Raw genomic sequence first — 26,627 nt, forward strand, 5'->3', positions numbered from 1 at the left:
ATAGGGAAAATAGTAGCATAAACTACACAATTGAGCTCTGAAATGCGTGTGAAATGGGGTGTAAAACATCATATAAATGACACGCATCAATAGGAATGGTTGTAGGTGTTGAGGTTATAGTGGGTTATCGTTGTCATGCGGTAGTTATGAGGATTATGGGAGGTATAGCAAAGGACCTAGTATTAGTGAGTTACGAGGACGTAAAATTTATCTTACGAGGAGTAGGATGCGACAAAGAGAGTTTGATGGTTGTACATGTTATGGTACAATTGGAAGTTTGAGTGTTGGTGTAGAGTAAGGAATGGATTCATGTTGTGGTTGATTTTATTACAGTTAATGGTAATGCTTGAAGTAGTATGATGTTTAGGAGTGTGAGTAACGGATTGTGTGAGGATGTTTATGTGCGTGAGTAAACTTCGAGGACGAAGTTTGTTTTAAGGATGGTAGAATGTAACATTCCGTTTTGATGGTTGATCTTATTTTGTGGATTATCTTGGTATTGAGTTGCTAGTGAGTGTTATGGAAGTGAGACAAGGTTGGCAACATTATATTATGGTTATTCGGTAATATTATGGAGTCAGTATTAGGAGGCTATGTTGTAGTTCAGATGTTATCGTAAGCCGTGTTGTGGAAGTAAGCGTGGTTGGTGCACTTAGTGTTAGGTGTCCAGGTTTTATAGGTGTCCGCGGTTTTGATTAAAATGATTAGAGGTTATATATTATCGTTCGTCAGTTTCTAAAGCCATTTTTCTTCCAAAACATAAACTACGTTTCATTCTCTTCTAATAATCTTCATCAATTCCAAGGCAAAGGTCGTCGATTATGGGTTCTAGCATCTTATTCCGTGTCGATCGTCGTAGTAAGTGTCTTATCCTTATTGATCTATTGTCGTTCTTATAAGTTAGTAAACCCTAGTTTGGGTAATTTGGGGGTTTAGGGTTTGGTCATCATATGTGTGTTGATTGTTGAGTATCATTGTTGTAGGTGACTATGTAGTATTTGTTATGCATATTGTATGATTGATTGCGGCATAGAGGATTGTGAAAAGGTAGGGTTTCTCCTACTCAGTACTGTTAATTGATTGAGATTGCATATGTTTTATAATTGTTGTTATCTGCTGATCATCGGAGGTTGGGTGTTGTGGTGACGGTGTTGGTGTGGTTGTGTTGTGACGGTTGTGGTGTTGTGACAGCTGTGATGCTGTGTGTGTGATTGTGGTGGAGTCACTTGCGCGAGTGGCTTCACACCCTAGTTCGCCCTCCGTGGAACCCGTCACGGGAGGGGATGTGCACATTAAGGGACAGGGATTGTTAGTCGCTCATTGATGAGCCGGACTAGGTGGGGATGGGCTGCGGTCACCCACTGGCAGCGAGGATTACCTGTTACGATGGGTAATCTGGTAGGGATACATACTTCGGTGTGTAGTCGGTTACTGTGTGAGAGCGGGAGACCGGGGATGGAGGATGATCAGCTGGTTATAATGTTTGTTGTCTTATATTGATTGAGTAGTACTGATCCCGTGTTGTTGTTTTGTAAAACCTGCGGTGATCCATTCGGGGTTGGTGAGCAGATTATGATAGGTAATGGAGATGTTTAGCTTTGGGACAGTCATGGGGAGTCATCACTCCAGTCTAGCTTCCACCATCAAGAGACTTAGCTTACATTCTTTGTAGTTGTTAGACCTTTCACAGTTATACTTTGGTTTGGTTTTGGAAACATGTAATCACTAACTCTTTATACTTTAATAAAGGTTGTTTGGAATTGGTAACTTTGATATGCTAACCTCGGGAAACCGAGATGGTAACAGCCTTTCATACTAGGGTAGTCCTTGGTAAGGTACCTTGGTGTGAGGGGGTGTTACAGCAGGGGTTGACACCACTGTAGTAACAGCAGCAACAGCAGTAGTAGCCGCGGTGGTGACAGTGGCGGTGGTAACAGAAGGGACCATCGTCTGAGAAACAGACGGAGTAGTAGCAGAAGTAGAAGCGGAATTTTTTGATATACTACTATCTATCCTACAATAAAAAAACAAGTTCCAAATCAACATACAATCAACTAATTCGGATTTTTTCCCCAAATCAATTTTTCACAACCCTAATTCGCAAAAACTAAGGTAAAAATCACAATTAAACATTAAATAAAAGAGGAAGGAACTTACTTGAATAATTACTCAGCAAAAAGATCAATTAAAACTAACAAGAACACAAATTAATCGAAATAATTCAATTTTTCGTAACCCTAACTTCGCAAATAGCCTCAAATTAGTTGAAAATTAATGAAGCAAATAAGGGTGAATGACTTAATTGATGATTGAAAGTGTATTTTGGTAAATTAATTGGTAAATTTGGGGAAGAAAGTAAAATTTGAGGTTGGGGAATGGGGAATGTCGAAGGGAAATTGGGGGTGATTGAAGAAAATAAAACAAATGAACAAAAGTAAAGTAAGAATAGACCCCCTCGTGTAATATGCGTCCAAATTGCTCGATCGAGTGGTTTTAATTTGCTCGATCGAGAGCTTTTCCCTTCATTTGCTCGATCGAGAGCTTTTGTTACTCGATCGAGAGCCCCTCAAATTTGCTTGTTCGATCGAGAGCTTTAAACTATTCGATCAAGGCCTTTTTCTTGGACATTTGCTCGATCGAGCACAAAAAGTGTTCGATCGAGGGCTTTTCTTCTGGCACGCTTCCGAATGATCATAATCTTCCCAAAACCTGCATAAAACGCAAAAATACTTCCCGCAAAAATACCAAATCCACAGTACACAGTCCATATTCTGTCTTAAGCTAACTAAAACTAATTAAGCTATTACTATTGTCGAAACGCAATAAAGAAGTCTAACAAATCCAAAATACAAATTGTTTTTACAAGCCGAATAGCACTACGGCTCATCTTCCAAAACACTTGAATGGACTGAAAGAGGGCTTCTGACTGGAGGAGGTCCCCTCAGCGTTGGCGACTTCCATCTTCAACTTCCAAACAACTGATCCGTCACAATGAGAATAGCACATCTCATAGTTTGTAGCCTTCCTCTTTACTTTGTCCGGCTTCTTCCTTTCATGGCCTTTGTCTTTGGCATCATCTTTAGCATTGAGCTCAAATTTCATAGTACTCTCATCACCGGGATCTCCAATGTCCAACCCGCCAAGACCTATATCAACAGAAATGACAGAATGGTCCTCCATATTGCTCCCAATCTGGGGCGGAGGTGTTAACATCGTAGCACATGATTCTATATTGGTATTTGGAGATTCCGTATCAGGGTCTGTAGAGGGAATAACATTGCAAGGCTTGACCAACATAGGGGCTCTACGAACACTAGATTGGTAAAAGGTCAATTCCTCATCACCTACCTAAAAAGTCAAAGTCTGCCCCCGACATCTATTACTGCATGAACAGTAAATAGAAATGGTCGTCCTAAAATAATAGGAGTATACGAGTCTTCGGGGATATCTAAGACTACAAAGTCAACGGGAATGAAGAACTTCCCGATCTTGACAGTTATGTTGATGTGACTCTTAATTGCGTACATTTAGTCCCTTAATTGAAGCTATTTTGCATACTATTAGAACATTTGATGGTCATTTTATCCGTCAAATATTTTCTATTTTGCTTTCCTAGTGCATTTTATATGTCTTATAGGAAAGGAGATAATGAGGCGGAATTCCCGTCTCTCGCGCATATTTGGAAGCTTGTTGACGATCTTAGGTGGACTAAGTATGAAGAGGAGGCAAGAATGATGACCAAGGAAGTAGGAATAAAGAGTATATAGAAGCATCATAGGCCTAAAAGCAAGAAAAAGGGAAACAACAACTCAACCCGCGCGGGTCAAGCTTAAGTAGAGCGGGATACAGCTGAACCCGCTCAGGACAGAAACAACCCGCTCGGGTAGAGGCTCAGGTTGCGCGTTTTTCGCTCGGGACGAGCGGATTGTTGGACAAAATGCTTTTCCTTGCTACGTGATCCGCGCATTTCCCTCAGGACTTGCATTTCTCTACTCAACACTTAGCATTATTTACTAATCTACCCTTGCTTAACCTAATGATGTACCACTATATATACCCCATTGTATTACCTAGCTAATCACTAAGGTTTTAGATTAGATTAGGAGTAGATTAGAATAGATTTTCCTTTAATCTTTCCATAAAATTACACATTAATCTTTCCTTAATTATTGTTCAAGTTTATTATTGAGTAATTGAAGATTATTGGGTAATTGAAGATTATTGGGTTATTATTGGAGAATTGACAACTCTTCATCAATCAATCAAGTTTTCTTCTATTATTCTTTCCTTCATTATTTGGAATCATCTTCATAGGTATAATTCTCTTTACCCTTGTTTAATTATTGTTAATCACTTTCATTTATTCAGCATGTTTTGCTTTGTTAATATGATTGACAACCTTATTAGCATGTTGAACTTGATAATGAGTGAGTAGTCTTCTAGCTAGGATTAATGGGGAATTAGGGGAAACAAACATGGGGAATGATTCATGCTTAATCTAATATGTTTTCATAATTTATTTGATTGCTTGTTGTGATTTTAACTTATGCACATGTTATGTTTGATGAAATGCGAGCCTATGAATCCTTGCATTTTCTGATCCATCACCTATCTTTTCAATGAGGCTTGTAAGCATATAAACCAACTCGAGCCTCATTAGACCATGCATAATGTTGAATAGGAAGGATTAAGTCGACTTGTAGGTGTTGTATAATCTAATCGATTCGGCTCCGGGACCCAAACCTTCTTACGGATTGTAAGCTTATACACCAACTTGATCCCATCACAACAATAAGTGCTTGCATATTATTCAGAACATGTTTGTATGATCAACTCCCATGAATCCCCTATGAACCCATGATATCCTAGCATTTTTAGTCATTTGTTTACATCCTTTCTTTTGTTTCTTGTTTACTTTCCATTGCTCTTATTAGATTAGAATCATCAACCCATTTTAATTGTGACAACCCCATGCACAACTATAATTAGATTGAACAATTTGAGTACCCTCGTCCCGTGGATCGACCCCGACTTGCTTGCTATGCTAGTAGTTGGGTATAAATGTGTTTGATGGCGGACAATGATCCGCTACATCAAAATGGCGCCGTTGCCGGGGACGGTGTTGTGTATTTGAATCGTTCTTTTGTCTAGTTTTAGTTGTGCTTCTTTTTTCTTGAGTTTTATTGTACTTGTTTTATTTCATTTGATCAACATGTCTACATTCACCTTTTGGCAATATGAAAATGAGTCTTTTGATAAGTATATTACAAGATTTGAAGATCATATGACTCATGCTTGGCATCATGGTTTTACTCTTTCAAATTATGAAGCATGTTGTGTTGTTTATAATGGCATCAACTTTGAAACCCGCAACTTAGCATTTCACTTGAGTGGTGGTAGGATTTGTGAGATGAGTTGTAAGGAATTTTGGGAATTTGTTGAGTTCATGACCATCCATTGTCTTAAGAAAATTGTACATGACATCTTTGGGAGTGCCAAGGAAGGTATGAAAGCGATAAATGCCACATTTCAAAAATTTATTGAGGTAAAGTATGAAAATGAGATTTGTGAGGATGAGACACGTTCTTATAACCTTGAGCCAACCTACTATACCCACAAATTTACCCCTCCTTGGGAAGATGGAATGCTAGATGAAGAGAGTGATGATGAGGAGGAGTACATTCTTGATTGTGAAACCAATGCTTGGATACCGTCACCCTACTCTTCTTGTGTAACAATGAACCCAACTTCTATGGAATTTGATGTTAATGGGCAAAGAGAGAATGAGATGGATGTGAGCTTAAGTGAAAATTCACCCTTCGAGGATTACATTTTAGAGGGAGATAATTGTGTTGAGCTTGGTGAGCCTTGTTACGACAACCCCTTTGATAATGGACCTTGTTGGGATGAAGAATATGAGGATATTTGGGAACCGCAAATAGACACCCTTGAAATCACCTTAGATGATAATGAGAGTACTTGCATTGAATGTGGTGATTTTGACTATTTGGAGGAAGAGTTGAGTGAATTGCCAACCAACTACCCATTTCATGTTCCTACCATCCATCACATCTCTTATGATTTTTGTCATAGTATTCTTGACATGCTTGTTCGGTCTATTACTTGGGCATTATTTCATTGCATAATCTTGTGTTGTTACCCATGCCTATTTATATCTCACTCCCAAGAATTTGACCGACTTCTACGTGCTTTGAGTGCTAGTGATAATTTTCTATGAAATTGTTAATTGATAATCTTTGGTTTGATGGAGTTCCTCAATAATCATTAATTTGTATATATGCATTTAGTATAATTCTGCATTCATTCATTTAATGAATTGCATGAGAGATGAAAGGAAGGGATCTCATATTTTTAATTGAGCTTTTTGAAGGAAATTGATGAAATTGGGAAGGTAGCAAATGTAAAGAAATGAAGAAAATGGAAAATTTGGGCTTGTGAGCACCTTTGTTATCATTAAAAAGGTGTTGGGTCGAAATTTCTTGAAAACTGCGCATCCTGAGTCCAACCCGCGCGGATTGAAAGACAAGAAAAAAAAGAAAAAGCTCTCTGACCATGAATCTGCGCGGATTCTGAAGAAAACCTGCATCCTAGCCCCCAACCCGCGCGGGTTCATACCAACCCGAGCGTGTCCAGTGCCAACCCGAGCGTGTCATTTCTATCTCGAGCGGGTTCAGCTCAAGTTTGTAGAATATGTTCAGGAATCCGGGCAGATCACTTCTAACCCACTCGTGTTCAGCTACTAACCCATTATAGCCACAACTTTACTCTACACTCAAATCTCACCTACCATCTTCATCTTCTACCTTCAAGCTCAAACCCAACTCATAAAAATCACTCAAATGTCCATCAAATCCAACCAAATCACCATCAAATTTCTCTAAAAATCATTCTAATCCATTTCTACACAATAAAGACCAACTTTCCAACCTTCTACATACTCAAAATCACCCATTTGCATCACTTTAAAATTTGGAGGTCCCAAAATCCGTGAGCTGCATCTTGTCTTTCGGGTTTTATTTTTGCCTTCTAGCTTCACTTCAATGCTTCTAGTATTCTAATAAGGCATCTTCAAGGTTGTTTGGCTCTTATTTGTGAAGATTTGAAGCATTCTTGAGTAGTGATACTTGGTGGATTTTAAGACTAAAACAATGAGTTTTTGGGGCAAGAGTAAGACTACTACTAATAAGGGATCAAAGAGGAGAAAAGGAAGTAATTCTAATGCTCCACCGGAGTTCAAAATGCAAGAAGAGGAGCTAGTACCGGAGATTGAGCAACTTGATGATTTCCCGGAGGTAGTATTCATCAAAAATGAGCATAGGAGGCGATTTATGAAAGTACTAGGTAAGGAATTCGAACCTACCCGTTTCATTTGTCGTCAAATTTTGGATAAGCTTGGTATTGAAGGACAAACCGAGTCCTTCTTTAGAGGAATGGGTCTTGAGACTTTATTTAATATGCATGAGGAAACATATCTTAGCCTCACCCTGGAATTCTTGTGTCGTCTCAAAGTCTTTGAAGGAGAAAGATATGAGGTGTCTTTGGAATTTAGGTTTTGTAATGAGACCCACCAAATACATTTGGGTACCTTTCGTGAAATTTTTGGACTTGTGATACCCGAGACTGACCTTGAGAAACCCGTGGGGTTCACGGAGTCACACTTGTGGAGAGCGATCACCCGGTTGGAATTAAATGGTTTTAAGAGGTGTCATGCCTTTTACATTCATCACCCGGTTATTAGAGTGTGGCATCAATTCATAGCGGCGACTATCATTTGTAGGAGTGACACGGGAAGTATGAGTCAACTTGACATGACTTTTCTCGAGTCATATTTGAATGTCCAAGGTTTGCCAAAATACAACTTTAATCCCGCACTTGAATTACTTGTCCGGTTTCAAAATCTAGCAAAGGGTGCAACAAAGTCAAAGGGAATTGTGATGGGTGGTCTTATGACTAGGAAGGCCAATGTTTTATGTCCGGGGTTTAATGATAATGAGAGGTATGTGGCTCTACCCCGAGATACTTTCCTTGATGAGAAGGCTATCTTTAGGCATCACAAATGGTGCAAGTATAATGATTTGGGAAGCATTGATTGGTTCACAAAGGGGAGCACTACATTCACCCTTCCTTGTTGGGACCTTCCTACTACTATGCCTAGGTCGAGCTACCTTGCACCTGATACATGCATTTTATATAGTCCTTTTAGGCCTTTTTATGCACGTATTTCTATGCTATTATCGTAGTTTTATGCTACGAAATGCCCCGAATTGTCTACTTTGATTTGTCTTGTATTATTTGCAGGTATGAACCAGAAAGGAGTATAATCAAGCCTAAAACATGTCCCTATACATGCATTGTTTCTGACTGACTGGAGCGGCTATATGATCTACTGTTAAGAGCTTTGAGTTGCTTTGATTCTGACTGTCTGGAGCGGCTGTTGAAGAAAAAAAGGTTGAGCTGGGACCTGTTTAATAATGTGTCTTCTCAATCGAGTGCCCTACTTTCTCGATCGACCACTATTCTTCTTCGATCGAGCAGTTTAAGACGCCCTTTGCTTGGATTAGCTTCCTGTGACGATGTTCTGCAGCTATTGGCGACCTCCTACGTTGCTGGCTGGTTTGGGGAGGTCCCTTATTTGCGTACTCTTGTGGGTTTTCCGCATTTACTCTCTCTCTTTTAGTTTGCATTTCCTTTCCATGTTTTGGTACAATGAGGGTATTGTACGGTTTGGTTTGGGGAGGTTATGCATCCATATCTGTGTCTGCATGTTGTTTTTATTGCATTTCTGTTATCACGTTTAATTTCTGTATGCATTACATTGTTATTTCCATAAAATTCAAAAAATCTCATAAAAATTGAAAAATTAGAAAAAATTCAAAGAATTCACGTTTATTTTTGCATATAGGTTGAGTCGGAACGGTCGATTTCGATGATGAAATTGCACTATATTTGTCCTTTTGCTTAAGCCTTGCTGTAAACTAATTATCTTTTTAGCTTTGTCTTTTGCATATCTACGAGTTAATGTTAAATTTAGCCGAATGAATAGACTTGACCTGAAATTTTGGCAACCTATTTATAATTTCTAAGGAATTAGAGCCATATAAACTGGTATCATTTATGACCAGTTTCATGTAGGATTGTGAGTAGTTACTCCTTGCATAACCTGTATCATTAATTTGCACGTATATGAAATTCAATTGCTTTTTGCCTGCATACATTCGGGTTAGTGGTTGGTGTCACATGCAGGGAGGCGCTTACAATTTTCCTTTCTTTCATTTTTACCCATTTAACTCCACATTAGCCAAATTTGCCTGTTGACCCTTAGGTACATTCCAAATTTAGCCTGCCTTGCCAAGCTAGTTTAGTGTATGTTTTTGCGGTATATAATTTATCGTGCCAAGTTTGGCTTGTTTTATATTGATTCAGAGTTGGTAATTTATGAAAACAAGGAGGATGATGAAAAAAAGACGTGAAAAGAAAAAGAAGAAAAAGAAAAGAATTGAAAAAAAAAGGCGAAAAATGATGAAAGAAAGAAACCGAAAAAAAATAGAAAAAGAAAGAAAAAAAAAGATGTTGTTTGATGAGACGGTTTCTGCTCCTATGCTTTATTTAGATTTATTGAGGAGTATTTTCAGTTCGGTTTGGTGAGTTTGTGCCAAATGAAGGGCATATGCGCCTAATTCTATAATTGAGTTGGAAATGGATGTTGTCATGTGGTTTTCTTTAGGTACTAGCTTGGCCGCCTATACCTCCATATTCCCATAACATGTTTTGCCTTTTCTTCCCTTTATTATGTCTAGCTAATTTCTCTCTTCTAGGATTAGGGGATTCGATGAATGTTTGTTAATTGCTAATTAGGTTTACAGATCGTTTATTGTGGTTATGTCTATGCTGTTAATCGCTACAATTAATTGTTTCTGTCTAATTGAGTCGACGCAATTAGTCATCTTATCGTAGTAAACCTTGACCTGGACCGGAAGGTTGGAAAGGGTGAGACTCGTAGCGAACATTAGGGCACCGTAGTGAGGGCGAAAGCTAAGCTATTTGTACTTTAGGGCGAATTAAGACCGGAAGGAGATATTCACTGCCTCTTAGACCGACACATTGGCCAATCTGTGACCTTAACTGCGATTGACTGACGTTCATTGATGACCCGAAATCCGAGTTCCCTCTCTCTTTCTTGCTAATTCCTCTTATCCTTAATTCTCTTCCTTAATCTCATTTAGTTTAGTTCAAACAAATTAAAACCCCCATCCCGTGACCTTAGACAGACCGAATAGACAAGTAGATAATGACCGCCTCCCTATGGAGATCGACCCTACTTACCGCTGACTTCTGTTAGTAGTAGCTAGGTATTTATTTTTGGTACTGAAACGATGGTATCAGCACCTATGCCAAGCTACCTCCTCCCCATTGAGAGGATTGCGGCTCCACCACCTAGGAGACGTGAGGAGGCACCTTCTACTCCTTCCCATGCACCATCACCATCCCAAGGTCCAAGCCTTGGATTTCCACCGTTCCTTCATGGTGTTCGACCCTCTTATGCGGAGATACCTCCATACCCCCATGTCTACCGACCCTACTCACCTCCTCCTCCTCCTCCTCCCGGCACCCCGCCATCGGCCATGGATATCTTGATGGGTATGATGAGCAACATGGATTTTAGGATCCACTAAGGGAAACAAGACAACTATTTGGCCCTTTATCCTCAATACTACCATATGGCGCAACAAGGGTTTATTGATCCTAATGGTCCTAGGCGTTCTTGGGTGCAACCTCACCTTGTGTTCCAAAACCAAGGCTTGAATGAAGATGACCAAAGAGGAGGAAAGGAAGAAGAAGAAGAAAGTGAACATGATGATAGCCTTAATGATGAAGGCTTTGATTGAGATCGTGATTGTAAGACCCCTTCTTTCCCTATCCCTTATGTATAGTTGCATTGCATTTTAAATTACCTCGCATTTAGTTTACAACTCACTTGTATTTGTATTATATCTCATATCGCATTTACATTAGTTAGTTCATATTGTATAGTTGCATTATAATATATCTCACATGATTCGTATAGTTAGTTGCATATAGATTAGAGTTCATGCACAATCACTAATGACGAATCCTATTCTTTTCTACACTAGAAATAGTGTTTAAATCGGTTTGGGGAGGTTTGATCATAGGTGACTTAAGCATTAATCATGCATCATTTAGTGTAGTTTAGATTGCATTCATTTGTTATATATGTCATATAGAATTGCATTTAGTTAGAGCATGCATTCATTCATATCATATCATTGCATTTGTACTTCATTTCCATAAAATCAAAAATACAAAAACATGTATTTCTTTTTTTTCCTACTCCTACATGTACATTGAGGACAATGTCCAAAATAAAGTGGGAGATGGGAATTTATATTCCAAAATACAAAAAAATTGAAAAGGTTTCGAAAAATTCAAAAAATATGTTCTTTAATTTAGTAGTGTAGTTTTGTATATACTTGTGTTCTTGTTCTCTTCTCATATAGATACAACACTACATTTGAGGCATTGTCAAGGGAATGTGAAGACCGCTTGGTATGATCACTAATCTCTATTTCCCTCCATTTATTTTCATTATTCATATGGCATAATAGTTGATAGAAGCATATGAATTAGAGTTGTATATATGTTAGTTGCATCATGGCATGTAGTTGCATGGTAGAAAATTTTGTAAAATTGTCTATTTTGGAAGCTTGACAAGTGTATATAAGGCCCTTGTAGATAATTTTTCTCCTTGAGACTTTGTTTGCTAGAATACCTCTAAGACAACCTAGGATGTGTCATACTAGTATCTTTTGACCCATGGACTAAGGTCTAGTCAAGAGTACCTTGTGGTGTGATAATTCCTTGGCTACCGTTTATTCCAAGGTGACCTTTGAAGCCATGCAACCGTTAGTTCACTTCTATCATCATATTTTGTCAACAAAAAGGGAATGGGCACAAAAACATCAATTTGAGTTTAAGTATCAAAATGAAAAATCAAAAAGTTTGCAAAATGCATCATTGAAAAGAGGAGCAAAAATAGACTCTTATGCTTTAATAAAAGCACCCTCGTTACAAATTGGGGTGACTTTGAAAAATGTTCAAAAAACGCAATATTGAAAAGAATTGCCAAGTATCAAAATGCCAATCATAAAAAATGGCAAGAAATGTTCTCCAAATGTCAAATGCCACAACAAATTGGGGGGAAAAACAAATCAAAAAGCAAACTACAAATGTGAAACTCAAAACATCTTGATCCCTTTTATCCATTGATCCTATTTTGTTGCATGGTGGAAAGGGGACAACCCTACTTCTTGTCTAGGCGAAAAGGGGAATTCCGTGATCGTACAGTGTTTCTAATACCATAAGGATTTTACTCTTGACGAAAGCATTTAGCGATTGTGGACAAAGGTACCCTAGTTTGACACAACTTAGAGGTGATTTGTTGGTATCCTTTTAGACTTAGTAGCTTGGAGAAACAATATCTATGATGGAGTGTGTACCTGTGAATTGCTTCCCCCTTAGGTGATTTCCGCTACTTAGATGAGGAAAGTAGCTATTCTTTCGTAGATGCATCCATTACTTGTTTTTTGTGCTTAATGTTTGGATGTATCGCCATTTTGGCAAGCCCCACCTTGCCTTGCAAGAAGGCACCCTACCTCATGGATGTGTTGTTGTGAGTTGAAGGGGCGGAGTGAGACCCGCTAATTGCCTCACATCGGTTATATTATTAGGATAGTTTAAATAAAGGTCTAGTTCTAGTCACCTCTTTACTCGGGACGAGTAAAGGTTCGGTTTGGGGATGTTTGATGTGACTCTTAATTGCGCACATTTAGTCCCTTAATTGAACCTATTTTGCATACTATTATAACATTTCATGGCCATTTTATCCGTCAAATCCTTTCTATTTTTCTTTCCTAGTGCATTTTATATGTCTTCTAGGAAAGGAGATAATGAGGCGGAATTCCCATCTATCGCGCATATTCGGAAGCTTGTTGACGATCTTAGGTGGACTAAGTATGAAGAGGAGGTAAGAATGATGACCAAGGAAGTAGGAATAAAGAGTATATAGAAGCATCATAGGCCTAAAAGCAAGAAAAAGGGAAACAACAACTCAACCCGCGCGGGTCAAGCTTAAGTAGAGCGGGATACAGCTGAACCCGCTCAGGACAGAAACAACCCGCTCGGGTGGAGGTTCAGGTTGCGCGTTTTTCGCTCGGGACGAGCGGATTGTTGGACAAAATGCTTTTCCTTGCTACGTGATCCGCGCATTTCCCTCAGGACTTGCATTTCCCTACTCAACACTTAGCATTATTATTTACTAATCTACCCTTGCTTAACCTAATGATGTACCACTATATATACCCCATTGTATTACCTAGCTAATCACTAAGGTTTTAGATTAGATTAGGAGTAGATTAGAATAGATTTTCCTTTAATCTTTCCATAAAATTACACATTAATCTTTCCTTAATTATTGTTCAAGTTTATTATTGAGTAATTCAAGTTTATTATTGGGTAATTGTAGATTATTGGGTTATTATTGGAGAATTGACAACTCTTCATCAATCAATCAAGTTTTCTTCTATTATTATTTGCTTTATTATTTGGAATCATCTTCATAGGTATAATTCTCTTCACCCTTGTTTAATTATTGTTAATCACTTTCATTTATTCATCATGTTTTGCTTTGTTAATATGATTGACATTCTTATTAGCATGTTGAACTTGATAATGAGTGAGCAGTCTTCTAGCTAGGATTAATGGGGAATTAGGGGAAACAAACATGGGGAATGATTTATTTTCTTGCTTGTTGTGATTTTAATTTATGCACTTGTTATGTTTGATGAAATGCGAGCCTATGAATCCTTGCATTTTTTTATCCATCACCTATCTTTTCGATGAGGCTTGTAAGCATATAAACCAACTCGAGCCTCATTAGACCATGGATAATGTTGAATAGGAAGGATTAAGTCGACTTGTACGTGTTGTACAATCTAATCGATTCTGCTCCGGGACCCAAACCTTCTTAGGGATTGTAACCTTATACACAAACTCGATCCCATCACAACAATAAGTGCTTGCATCTAATTGAGAACATGTTTGTATGATCAACTCCCATGAATCCTCTATGAACCCATGATATCCTAGCATTTTTAGTCATTTGTTTACATCCTTCCTTTTGTTGCTCGTTTACTTTCCATTGCTCTTATTAGATTAGAATCATCAACCCATTTCAATTGTGACAACCCCAAGCACAACTATAATTAGATTGAACAATTTGAGTACCCCTGTCCCGTGGATCGACCCCGACTTGCTTGCTATGCTAGTAGTTGGGTATATATGTGTTTGATGGTGAACAATGACCCGCTCCATCATATTGGTAAAGTACGATCGACTATCTGTGATAAAGTACGATCGACTATCTGTACGGTCATATTGGTACAATGAAATTTTGTTAAACTAAGCCTCTTAGCAAGAGACAATGGTAAAACACTCATTCTAGCTCCCAAGTCGCATAATGCATTATCAATGAAATGGGTCCCAATGTGACATGGTAAAGAGAAACTACCCGAGTCAGACAACTTAGGTGGGGTCTTATTTTGAATAAGGACAGATCCCGCTTCAGTCAAAGCCACCGTCTCATGGTCATAAATATGCCTCCTACGCGCTAAACTGTCTTTCATAAATTTCATATAGGAGGATACCTGGTTTAGTAACTCATCAAATGGTACGGTAACATGAAGACTTTTCAAAATTTTGGCAAACTTACCGAATTGTTGCTCAATCTTCTTGTTCTGCAATCTTCTTGGAAATGGGACCGTAATTGGAATAGCTAGGCCTTCATTTTTCTTCAACAATGTATTATCGCATTCAGCATTAGAATCACTCGATCGAGCAACAGTACCTCTCGATCGAGAACTTTTCTCAGCAATAGTGCTCGATCGAGCGCTTTGATCCACTCGATCGAGATCTCTCTTTTCCTCAGTGCTCGATCGAGCACTTTCATTCCCTTGTTCGACCACTTTTTCAACAAATGTACTCAATCGATCACCAGAAATCCCTCGATCGAGTACTCCACGTGATACAGTCGTACTTTCGTCAAAAGACGCCTTTCTTTGAACAGTAGCTTCAATCCCTGAGTCAGAAAATTTAGCATTCTCCTTTGATATTTTGGGCCCCTCGTCGGAAAGACCACTCCTTAGATTGATCAGATTCACCGTCTCATGTGGTTTCTTGTCAGGTTGTGACGGTAAATGACCACGTTGTCTTGAAGCTTGATTAACAGCTAGTTGAGCCATCTGGGATTAAAGTGACTTAATAGAAGCATCTTTTGCTTGGTCACTTTTCTGCAATTGAATCGTCAGTGATTGCACCATTGACTTCAACTCGGCTATATCACTTATGACACTAGAAGAGGCACCTTGTTGCGGCGGTGGGAAAGAAGGACGCTTTTGAAAGCCTTGTTGTTGAGCTTTATGAGGTGGTACATAAGCTTGTTGTTGCTGCGGTAGAGGTGTAAGATTCAAACCATTCTAGCTAGTCCACCTCAAATTAGGATGAACTCCAGCTTGGTTGTTGTAATAGGACTCTCCTTGCCTATATTGTTGAAAGGCATAGACTTGCTCCTTCTCAGCTAAGCATTCCACTGCAGTATGACCATCAATACCACCACATCTCTCACATGAGATGGTCTCTTGTCTAGACAACAAGTGAACCGTCTGTTGATTTCCCGCGGACTGCAACTCGAACTTATCAAATCTTGCATTCATGGCTTCCAGTTGAGCCACAAGTGCACTATTATTTGTAGAGACCATTCTAGTACCACTTCTTGGATTCCCATATTCAGCACAATGGGTAGCCATCTCTTCTATAATACCCCAGCCCTTATCATCATCAATATTCTTCTGAAATCTTCCATTGGCTGCAACATCTAAAATAACCCGGTGGTCATCATATAACCCATTGTAAAACTGGTTGCACAAAAACCACTAGCCAAACCCGTGATGTGGGATAGACCTAACCAGCTTCTTAAACCTGCACCATGCTACATACAAGTTCTCAGTCGGACTTTATTTGAAACCTCTAATCTGCCCTCTCAATGCATTAGTTCTCTGTGGAGGGTAGTATCTCTTATAAAAAGCAAGGGCTAAGGTTTCCCAATCAGTAATCCCAGCTGCAGTCCTATCCAAATCAGTCGGCCACTCTCGGGCTCCATCAGTAAGGGAAAAAGGAAATAAGACTTCCTTTATCTTCTCTTGAGTCACTCCTTTAGTAGCGGAAATGGTAGAACAATAATCCGTGAAGACCTCCATATTCTTTCTCAGATCCTCACCAGCTACTCCCTGTATAGGTTTCTTTCCACCAGATTAATGTAAGAAGGCCAAATATCAAAGGTATTCCCCTCTTCATCAGTTGCAAGCTTGAAACCTTTGGGAATGGAATAAGGTGTCAGCTCGGAATGGTTCGCAATATTAGGCATCTTCGCAGATTTAGTAACTGTTGCAGAAATAGAAGTGTCTTCCTCTAATGACCGATCTTCCGCAAATGTAAAGTTTTCAAGAACAGGTTCAAGATTACTCAAGACTTCCTCTCGACGATTCTCTCTCAATAGGGCCTGTTTACGGCGAAAAGTCCGCTCTGGTTCAGGATCAGCTGATACTAATTCTGACCTGTTAGACTTAGGCATAAACAAAACTAAGAGAAGAGAATAAGAACTGTCTCAAGGAATTAGAAATCCCTTGAGACTAAGACAAACTGAAATAAACAAGCAAATAGGCTAATTGCCTCCCCGGCAACGGCGCCAAAATTTGACACGGCTGTCGCAACCCTATCAAAAATAAAACCAATCGGCTCTAACTAATGCAGCAGAGGCAAGTCGGGTATCGTACTCCACAGAGAGGCGCTCACTATCTACTTGTTATTTAAGTCTGTCACGGTCACAAATTGGGGGGTTTTATTTGATTTCTAAACTACTGAACTGAAAATAAAGCAGAGAGAGAGCAATAAAAAGGAAAAGACAAAAAAGGGACTGATCAAATAAAGAGAGAAATGTTAGGATGTCGGTTCACCATGATATCACACAATTCTGCTAAAGGTAAGGTCAGTCGGTCTAATGTGAGATAAGGGTAAAGGAAAGGTCCTTACGGTCCGCTATCCGCCCTAAAATACTACTAACTTAGCTTCCGCTCTCATTAAAGTAGTCTATTATTCATAACATGTCTGTTCATTCCAATCTTCCGATCTAGGTGTGAATTTAACCGGATTAATTAATTTAGAAGTGTGCACTCACCTAAACAACTACAATTATATTGCTATGAATCAATTCTCACATATAAACCTCCTAATCTAATTATAACATCATCGTTTTACTATCATGGCTCCCCTAATCCTAGCACGAAGGGATTTAGCTACTCATGTTCATGATGAAACTAACAACAATAGAACAAGCAATGGTAAACATGGTAAAACAATGAATTAAACGAAGTTGCATAAACTAAATAAAGATTCTAACAAACTAACAGTAATAAAAGACAAGAGAATTAAAGGAGCAAAAGAAATTAAATTGAGTTAAAGAGAGTAAAGATATTACAAAAGTTGAGATCCGGAAAATAGAGAGCAAAGTAACGTCGCAAGAGAAATGTCTACTGAATGATTAAGAGTAAAGTATGAGATAATGAAGTATATTAAACCTAATTAAGTCCCTCCTTTATATAGGCGAGATACTTATTTAACCTAAAAATAAAACTACGATATTAAGTAAATAAGATTACACGAGAAAATTTCGCATCAGATAGCAAAGTGCTTGATCGAGTACTTTCAGACTCCTCAATCGAACACTCTTCCAGCAAAACCTCTCGATCGAGTACTTAATATACTCGATCAAGGACCTCCAAAATAGCACCTCTCGATTGAGAACAGCAGGGTCTCGATCGAGGTCTTCTCTGTATCCATAAGTACTCGATTGAATAGATAGGTCAGCAAAACCTCTTGATCGAGTATATCGCTACTGAAGTCAGCTATGATCCGTTGATTTTGCATACAAAACATCTTCACGCTTCCCGAGGCAAAGGTAATCTTGCTCCAATTCTTCCATCTCCAAAAATGCAGGCTAAAGGGACAGTAAAAGGCATGATTCTGCCTTTTTGGTACATTCATGCCATAAAAGCCAAACAAACTAAAGTAGACTATTCGGGGGACATTTTTAGCATAATACTACATAAATTACATAGAAATGCGTGCAAATAAGTGATGTGACCATAATTAGCGCATATTTAGCCCCCGAATTAGCCTTGTTCCCATGCTTTTTAGTGCATATTTGGGTCATTTATTGTCTTTAGTTCTTTGTTTTGCATATTCTTTGAGGTTTTGTGTCCTTGGTAGGAAAGGGGTGCAAACCTTGCATTTTCATGGCAAAACGAGACTAAATTGATTGAATTCAATGACCAAGCATCAAGGAGAGACAAGATTAGAAGGCCTTTGTACATATTATAGTAAATGAGCAATGTTGAGGAAAGATCCTTGCATCCCCAAGGAAATTCCCAAGGATTTTATGACGAAAAGGGAAGAAAAGAAGAAGAAACAATGCTGAACAACAATCCGTGCGGATTGCCCTGAATCCGTCCGTCCCTAGCACCACAATCCGTGCGTCTTCCTTCAAAGACGCCCGGGCAGCAGCTACAGAAGACGTGCGTCTTCTCCCAAAGACGCCCGGGCAGAGCCTCACGAATACGCCCGTCCCGAGCCTAAGACGCACGGATTCCAGTCCAGCACAAATCCGTTTCTTCAAGCTTCAAAGAAAGATGCCCTTCCTTCGAAAAATACCGGCGTTTCCCTGCTCAAATCTAAAAAGTGTAATTACTAATTTAGCCTTAGTTAACCCTAATGCATCCACCTAATTTCCACTATAAATACCCCATTAGTCTAATTAGAAGAGCATGTTCTTCTTAGCAATATTTAGTGTAGTTAAAATCAATCAAATCTTTCTTTAGTTTTGTCATCAACAATTAATCAAGTTTTAATACAAGTTTTATTTCCTTAATCTCTCTTTTGTTCATCCTTTATTTTGGGTAATTGAAGATTATTTGGGTTATTATTGGGAGATTGACAACCTCTCAATCAAGCATCAAGTACTTCTTTTATTCTTGCTTTATTATTGGAATCATTAGTAGGTATAATTCTCTTAATCCCTTTTTAATTATCGTTAATTACTTTCATTTATTCATCATGTTTTACTTTGTTGGTATGATTGACAACCTTGCTAGCATAACCAACATGATAATGAGTGAGTAGTCACCTAGCTAGGGTTAATGGGTAATTAGGGGAAACCAACATGGGGAATGATTCATGCTTAAATTAATATGCTTTCATGATTTATTTGCTTGCTTGTTTTGATCTCAACTCATGCACATGTTATGTTTGATGAAATGCCAGCCTATGAATCCTTGCATTTTTTACCCATCACCTATCTTTTCAATGAGACTTGTAAGACATAAACCAACTCGAGTCTCATTAGACCATGCATGTTGTTGAGTAGGGAAGATTAAGTCGACTTGTAGGTGTTGTATAATCTAATCGATTCGGCTCCGGGACCCAAACTTTCCTAGGATTGTAAGATATAACCCAACTCAATCCATCACAACAATAATTGCTTGCTTATAATTTGAGAACATGTTTGTATGATCAATTCCCATGATTCCCCTATGACCCCATGACACCCTAGTGCTTTTTTATCAATTGTTTACAACCCTTTTAATTCATCTTGCTTGTTTACTTTCATTGCTATTTAGTTTAGTGACCTTCTACATCAACCCAAATTGTGACACCCCTAAGACACCACTAGTTGCAATAGAAATCTCATCTCAATTCCCGTCCCTTGGGATCCGACCTTTACTTGCCTCTTTACTAATTGTAGAGTTGTTTGTGAAGTTATAAATTGTGTTTTGGTCTAGGTGCTCCTAATGACAAGTTACCGAAAAGATTTAGTCCGACCAAAAAATGGCGCCGTTGCCGGGGACGGTGTTATCTTGATTTAGATTTTCTTATATTGTTATTAGTTGTGTCTTTCTTTGCCTTGGGGAAGTAAAACTCCTCAAGGTTTGTTTTAATTGTTTTCGAGTTGTTTGATATTTTGCATGTCTAGAAGGTCACAAGGTGATTTGTTACCTTTTGATCGTGAAATTGAAAGAACTTTGACAACCAATAGAAGACTTGCTAGGAGAAATTTGAGAGGTATTGGTGAGGTTGTAGATATTCAACCAACTATTGAGTTCATCAACCCTTTTGCAAGAGAAGGTGAGGAGAACCCAACACAAAATCAACCACAAAATAAACCCACAATGCCTAAGTTTTCATCACATTCCGTACCCACCGAGGAGAACCTACCCAATGGTACTCCCACACCACAACATCTAACCGGAAATTTTATTGCCAAATCCGCATTTATCCAATTAGTCGAAAGAAGCCAATTTGGGGGGATGCCTAGTGAAGACCCTCATTCTCATATGGAAACCTTTTGCGACTATTGTGATGCGATTTCTCAAACCGGTGTAACTCAAGACCAAATTCGATGGGTCTTATTTCCTTTTTCTCTAATTGGCACCGCGAAACAATGGTTGAAAGGCCTTGATAAGGCTACTCTCGGAATTGATTCTTGGAAGAAGTTGGCTCTCGCTTTCTACAAAAAGTTCTACCCACCGGAAAAGAATAACATGCTAAGAGCTCAAATTACGGGTTTTATGCAAAGGGATGAAGAATCTTTGTATGAAGCTTGGGAGCGGTTCAAGGGAATTTGTCGCTCATGTCCTCACCATGGACTTAGTGAGTGGTTCTTGGTACAACAATTTTGGAACGGTCTATATGAAGATTCAAGGAACATTCTCAACATGGGATCAAATGGAATGTTCACCGAAGTTGATGACAATCAAACATGGAACAAGATTGAGGAAATGGCGGTCCATAACTCACAATATAGTAGACCTCGCAAGGCTACTAGATGAGGAAAGCATGAAGTGGACTCCATTACTCAATTGGGTGCTCAACTTAGTGCTCACATTGACACAATCAATGTGAAGTTTGAAAAAGCTATGGCTAGACTTGAAGAAGCCTCAAAATCACCAAAGCATCATGTTAATGCCATGACGGCATCTTCATCAATCCCAAGTGGGGTATGTGAGAATTGTGGAACTTTGGGACATGACCAAAGTGAATGTAGGGGAACAAATGAACAAGTGAATGCTTTCCAAGCATACAAGAGTGGTACCCCTTATTCCAACTATTACAATGAAAACACCAAATTCCATCCAAATCTCTCATACAAAAGCCAAAATGTTCAAAACCCTCAAACAACATACACCCCACCACCCATGAGAAACCAAAATCAAAGACCCTTTTACAACCATAACCAAGGTTACCAAAATCAAACTCCATACAATCAACAAAATGACCAAGGTTTTGATGTTCAAAAAGCGGTCCTCCAAATGCAAAAGAATCAACAAGAATTTTTCACTCAAATGCAAAAAGATAGTCAAGCAAAGGAAATCACCATCAACAACATCCTAGCTCACACCAAAATGTTGGAAACCCAATTGACTCAACTAGCATCTTCAAGCTCACAAAGACAAAAGAGGCAATTATTACCTCAAAGTAATCCCCCAAGACATGAAACGGTTAGTGCCATTCACTTGAGAAGTGGTACAAGGTATGAAGCACCGAAGAAGCAAGTTGAGGATGAAGTTGTGGAAGCTAGTGACAAGGAAGAAATTGTGCAAAATTCCAAGGATGGAGAACCATCAAAAGAAGAAATTTCAAATAAAAATGAAGACAAGGTCAAGGAGAAGGAGCCCATTGTGATTAGACTTCCTTTTTCGAGTCGTCAAGCCAAGCCCAAATTTGATGACCAACTTGGAAAATTTATGGAAATTGTGAAGAATTTGGAAGTCTTGATTCCTTTCACGGAATTAATCAATCACGTGCCGGCCTATGCAAAATACATGAAAGACATCCTCACAAAGAAGAAGTCGATCCGGAAACTTGAGACTATCGCCTTCACTAAGGTGAGTAGTGCAATACTTCAAGGGAGTTCACCTCCAAAACTCAAGGATCCGGGATGCTTTTCAATACCGTGTACCATTGGCGACACCACGATCAACAAAGCCTTATGTGATCTAGGGGCTAGTGTGAGTGTTATGCCGTACTCGGTGAGTAAATGGTTGGGGATGGGAGAGCTTAAACGCACCAATATCACACTCCAAATGGCCGATAGATCGACGAAGACACCATTAGGGATATGGGAAGATGTCCCCGTATGAGTTGGGAAATTTTTCATCCCGGTGGACTTTGTCATTGTTGACATGGAAGAAGACTCCAACATTCCAATCATCCTAGGAAGACTTTTCTTACACACCGGGGGTGCGGTGATTGATGTGAAACATGGAGAGCTCACTCTAGAAGTGGGAGATGAGAGTATAACTTTTAATCTTGACAAGACTATGAGAGCTCCACGTTTGCATGAACCATGTTTTATGATTGATCATTATAGCCGGAAGAATGATAGGAAGAAGTCGGAACTCCAATGGAAGAAGAAAATTGAAGATGCTCCATTAAAAGAGCAAGTGAATTGTAACAAAGAGAGCTTGCAAAGCTCATCAAAGTCAAGCAAAGAAGAAGAGGATGGCCTCATTGGCCAAGACAAGAAATTGGGAGAGTTGTCTCTATCAACTCAAGAGATCTTTAGTAATCAAGTGGATGAAGTTTGTGGTCTTTGGGACGACGAGTTTGAAGGGATTTTCAATCCCTACATTGGCAATGCTATCGATCAAGACCGACAACAAGGGCAAAGGTTTATTGAAGAACTTTATCACAATAATGAACAAGCTTTTGATTATTTCTTCAAGGTGTTGAGCAACATCAACAACACTTTGGACATGCCCCCTTGACATCTCATCAAGAATGAGAGTTTGGTGGAGTTCTCCCTAAACCACCACTTGCAAATATTTCTAACACCCTAACTCGCATTTCAATTCTTGTATTGAATTTTTTGTTATTTTTGGATTTTTATACTTTGATCAAGATAATTGTCATGTTTGAGAGAAGTGAGGGAGGGACTAATGATTTCAATTAATGTGTAGTGCTTTAGCTTAGTGTGGGGATAGCAATTGCCTAGGCTATTCATGCCTTAGTAGTGCCCCCACAATAGAGAACACGAGAGTTTGAAGAATGGAAAAATGACAAGGGATAAGCATAGTACACGGATGGAACTGAATCCGGGTAAAAGGGGTAGAATCCGAGCGGATTCAAGAGAATCCGCCCGTCTCCAGGCAATCCGGGCATATTGGGTAGAAGACGCCCGTCCTTCATGAGCTGAATTTTTGAAATTTCTGACTGACAGCGAATCCGGGCGTCCTGAAACAGAATCTGCCCGTCTTCAGAAAGTCGCCCGTCTTCACTGAAAGACGCCCGTCTTTTTGGCTGAGGAAAATAAGAAAAATCCCTGTAAAGGAATCCGCCCGTCTTCTTTGAAAGACGCCCGTCCCGCATTTTCAAATCCGCCCGTCTTTGTTCAAATCCGCCCGTCTTTAGGCGAGATTTTTGAAACCCAGAATAGGCAGAATTCGGGCGTCCCGAAGGAAAGCCGCCCGTCTTCCCCCTGCAATTCAAATTTTTCGGGTTTATTATAAACCCCCTCCCACATTCATTTCTTCATTTCCTCATTCAAAACACTACTCATAAAACCCATAACTCCAAAACCCTCATCCTCTCCATCACAAAAACAAGATTCCTCAACAACATTCACCAAAATCAAATCAAAACATCCTTTTAACAACAAATCAATCACTCCTCTTTCAATAAAAATCAAAACCAAGCACAAAATCTTCAACCTTTGAGTCAATTTTTGAATTCATAAAGGCAAAGCCTTTCATCTTTAAATCGATTTGGGTACACTACAAATTGAAGATTTTTCACTCCTTTCTTGGTTTAATAATCAATGGCAAGGACAAAGGGAGCAACAAAAGCAATAAAGGCAAAGGCACCAAAGGCAAAGACACTTTCATCAAGGCAAAAGAGTCTTCAAGCAAAGAAAGCATTGGCTATGGTGGTAGCTAGCCCAAACTTGGAAGTGCAACAACAACAACCTCCCATGGGAGCAACAACATCTACTACTCCGGAAATTGATCAACTTTCGAACTATCCGGAGGTAATTTTCATTTCCAAATCCCATAGGGACACTTTTGCCAAGTATGCTAGAAAAGAATTTTTATCCACCAAGTTTATTTGTGAAGATGCCTTAGATAATTTGGATGTCCTTGAGCAAACTAGAGCCTTCTTTAAAGCCATGGGGTTTGAAAAATTTTTTGAGTCAAAAGAATTGACATACCCCTCCCTTACCTTAGAATTTTTGAGTTTTTTGAAAGTTAACAAGGTTGAGACTATGGAAAACATCGAGTTCCGCCTAGCTAATGTTAGTAGGCGCATCTCCTTTAAGGAAATGGGTGAAGCTTTGGGTTTTAGTGATTCACCGAGTTATTTCAAGAATGTTGGCAAGTATGACCCCGCTCCTCTTTGGGAGGCGATTTCCGGAAGGAAATTTGAGAGCTTTCATGCTAGTCGTGCTCTTTTAGTCCACCACCCGGGCATTAGAGTATGGCACAAGGTCATAGGAAACACCATCATTGCAAGAAAAGACACCAACCATTTCACCAAACTCGATTTTGTTCTTCTTGAGTCGGCTTTGAACATTGGAAGGGAACACACCAAGCCTTTCAACTCTTTAAGGCTTTTGGTGGATAGATGGCTAAACATTGATTGTGGGAAGCAAGGCACTACCGTTATTGTGAATGGCGGTCTAGTCACTATTCTAGCTAAATACTTTGATCCTAACTTCCACAACGATAACAAGTATGAGGCGAAGAAGGGTGGTCATCTCATTGATATTGATACTATGATAAACAAATACAAGTGGGTCTCTCATAACCCTTTTGACACCAAGTATGGATGGCTCACAAATGAGGCTAGATCTTTTACTTTGCCTTCGAAGATTTGTCGTTTAAGTGTCCACCGGACCAATTATCTCCTTCCCCTTTCAAAAGAGGCCGAGTATATTATCCAACAACAAAAGGGTGAAATTGAAATGCCCTCCTCTTCCATTGTCACACCACCCTATTCTTTCGAGTACCAAGAGTTCAAACCCGAAGGAGTCAAAGCAAGCAAGGATTATGTGACTCTTCTTATGCAAGAGATGCACAAGCAAGCCTTCAAGGACCGGGAAGATGCTTACTTAGCTCAATATCCACCCCTCCTACACTTAGCTAGGCAAGGACTACTTGACCCTTCATGTCCTTTGCCTAGTTGGGCGGATAGAGAAGTCTTCTTTCCGAGTGCATCTAGGGGTGAGCTTCCGGGTGACAATGAGGTTGTTGATGATGACGATGTTGATGATAACATTGATGAAGAAGCTAGTGAAGAAGGAGAAGAGGATGATGAGCAAGGTGAAGAAGAAAGTGAAGAGGAAAGTGGCAATGAGTCCACTTCTAATGAGGAAGGTGATGATAGTGATGATATGATGGAAGATTAGCAAGCTTTGGAGGCTCCTACCCTCTCGAGGTTTGTTCTACTTCTTTCTTTGTTTTAATTGTTTTTCTTGATCATTTTTGGAGTAGTCCTAGCACCATAGAGGACTCACACCTCGACCCCATTGAGGTGTTCTCATTTATTGTTCCCACCTTTCAAAATCCAAAATGACAAATTAGTTTCATGCATTGCATAGTGTGTGCATGAACTACACCCATCCTTAGGACATTAGAAATAATGTCTAACTCGGTTTGGGGAAGTCAATGCATACACAACGGGAGGTAATCTAAATTATCCTCTCCGTCATAAACAAAAAAAACATGCATCATGTAGTGTAGATTAGTGTAGTTTGCATTTAGTATAGAAATCATGCATCATGCTTGCATAATTTCCCATCATTTTGGCCATTGAGGACAATGCCCATATTAGTGTGGGGATGGGGAATTCTAACTTAACTTCTTATTCAAAAATCCAAAAAAAAAAAAAAAAATTTGAAAAATTTCGAAAAAGCATAAAAATTTGAAAAATTGAAAAAGCCAAAAACAAGTTTATTCCCTTTGTAGTGTAGTCTTGTATATATTCTTGTATATATTGTGTTTGTTCTATCCTTGTTCACATTGATCGACTACGCCACATCCGAGACATGAGGATATTGAAGACCGCATGGTATGATCTTTCCAATCTCCTTTTTCCTCTTTATGTTAATGACTATGTGGCTTTATTTTGATTGATGTGGTATACCAATGTGAATTTAGAACTTGCATTTAGTTTATATGTCATATTAGTTGGTAGAATCACTTGCATTGGGATGTTTATAATAGTTGCATCATGGCATATAGTTGCATTTAGATGAAATGTTTTGAAAAGTGCCTAATTAGGAACTTTGACAAGAGCAACTAAGCCATTACAAATACCTTTTCAACTTAAGACTTTGCCTACTAGAATGGTTGTAAAACATCCTAGATTGTGTCATACTAGTGTCTTTTGACCCATGACCCAAAGCCTAGTCAAGGTTTTGGATGTGA

At 39.1% G+C, this 26,627-nt stretch overlaps 1 non-coding gene across 1 annotated transcript; it reads right to left on the reverse strand.

Annotated features, from left to right (window-relative positions):
* Positions 1–20,744: 20,744 nt before the first annotated feature.
* LOC141625113 (small nucleolar RNA R71) lies at positions 20,745–20,851 on the reverse strand. Its single transcript, XR_012534913.1, has one exon. It is a non-coding gene; the product is annotated as a small nucleolar RNA R71 (small nucleolar RNA).
* Positions 20,852–26,627: the final 5,776 nt, after the last annotated feature.

The sequence above is a fragment of the Silene latifolia genome, chromosome 1, assembly GCF_048544455.1.
Source record: "Silene latifolia isolate original U9 population chromosome 1, ASM4854445v1, whole genome shotgun sequence".
Lineage (NCBI taxonomy): Eukaryota > Viridiplantae > Streptophyta > Magnoliopsida > Caryophyllales > Caryophyllaceae > Silene > Silene latifolia.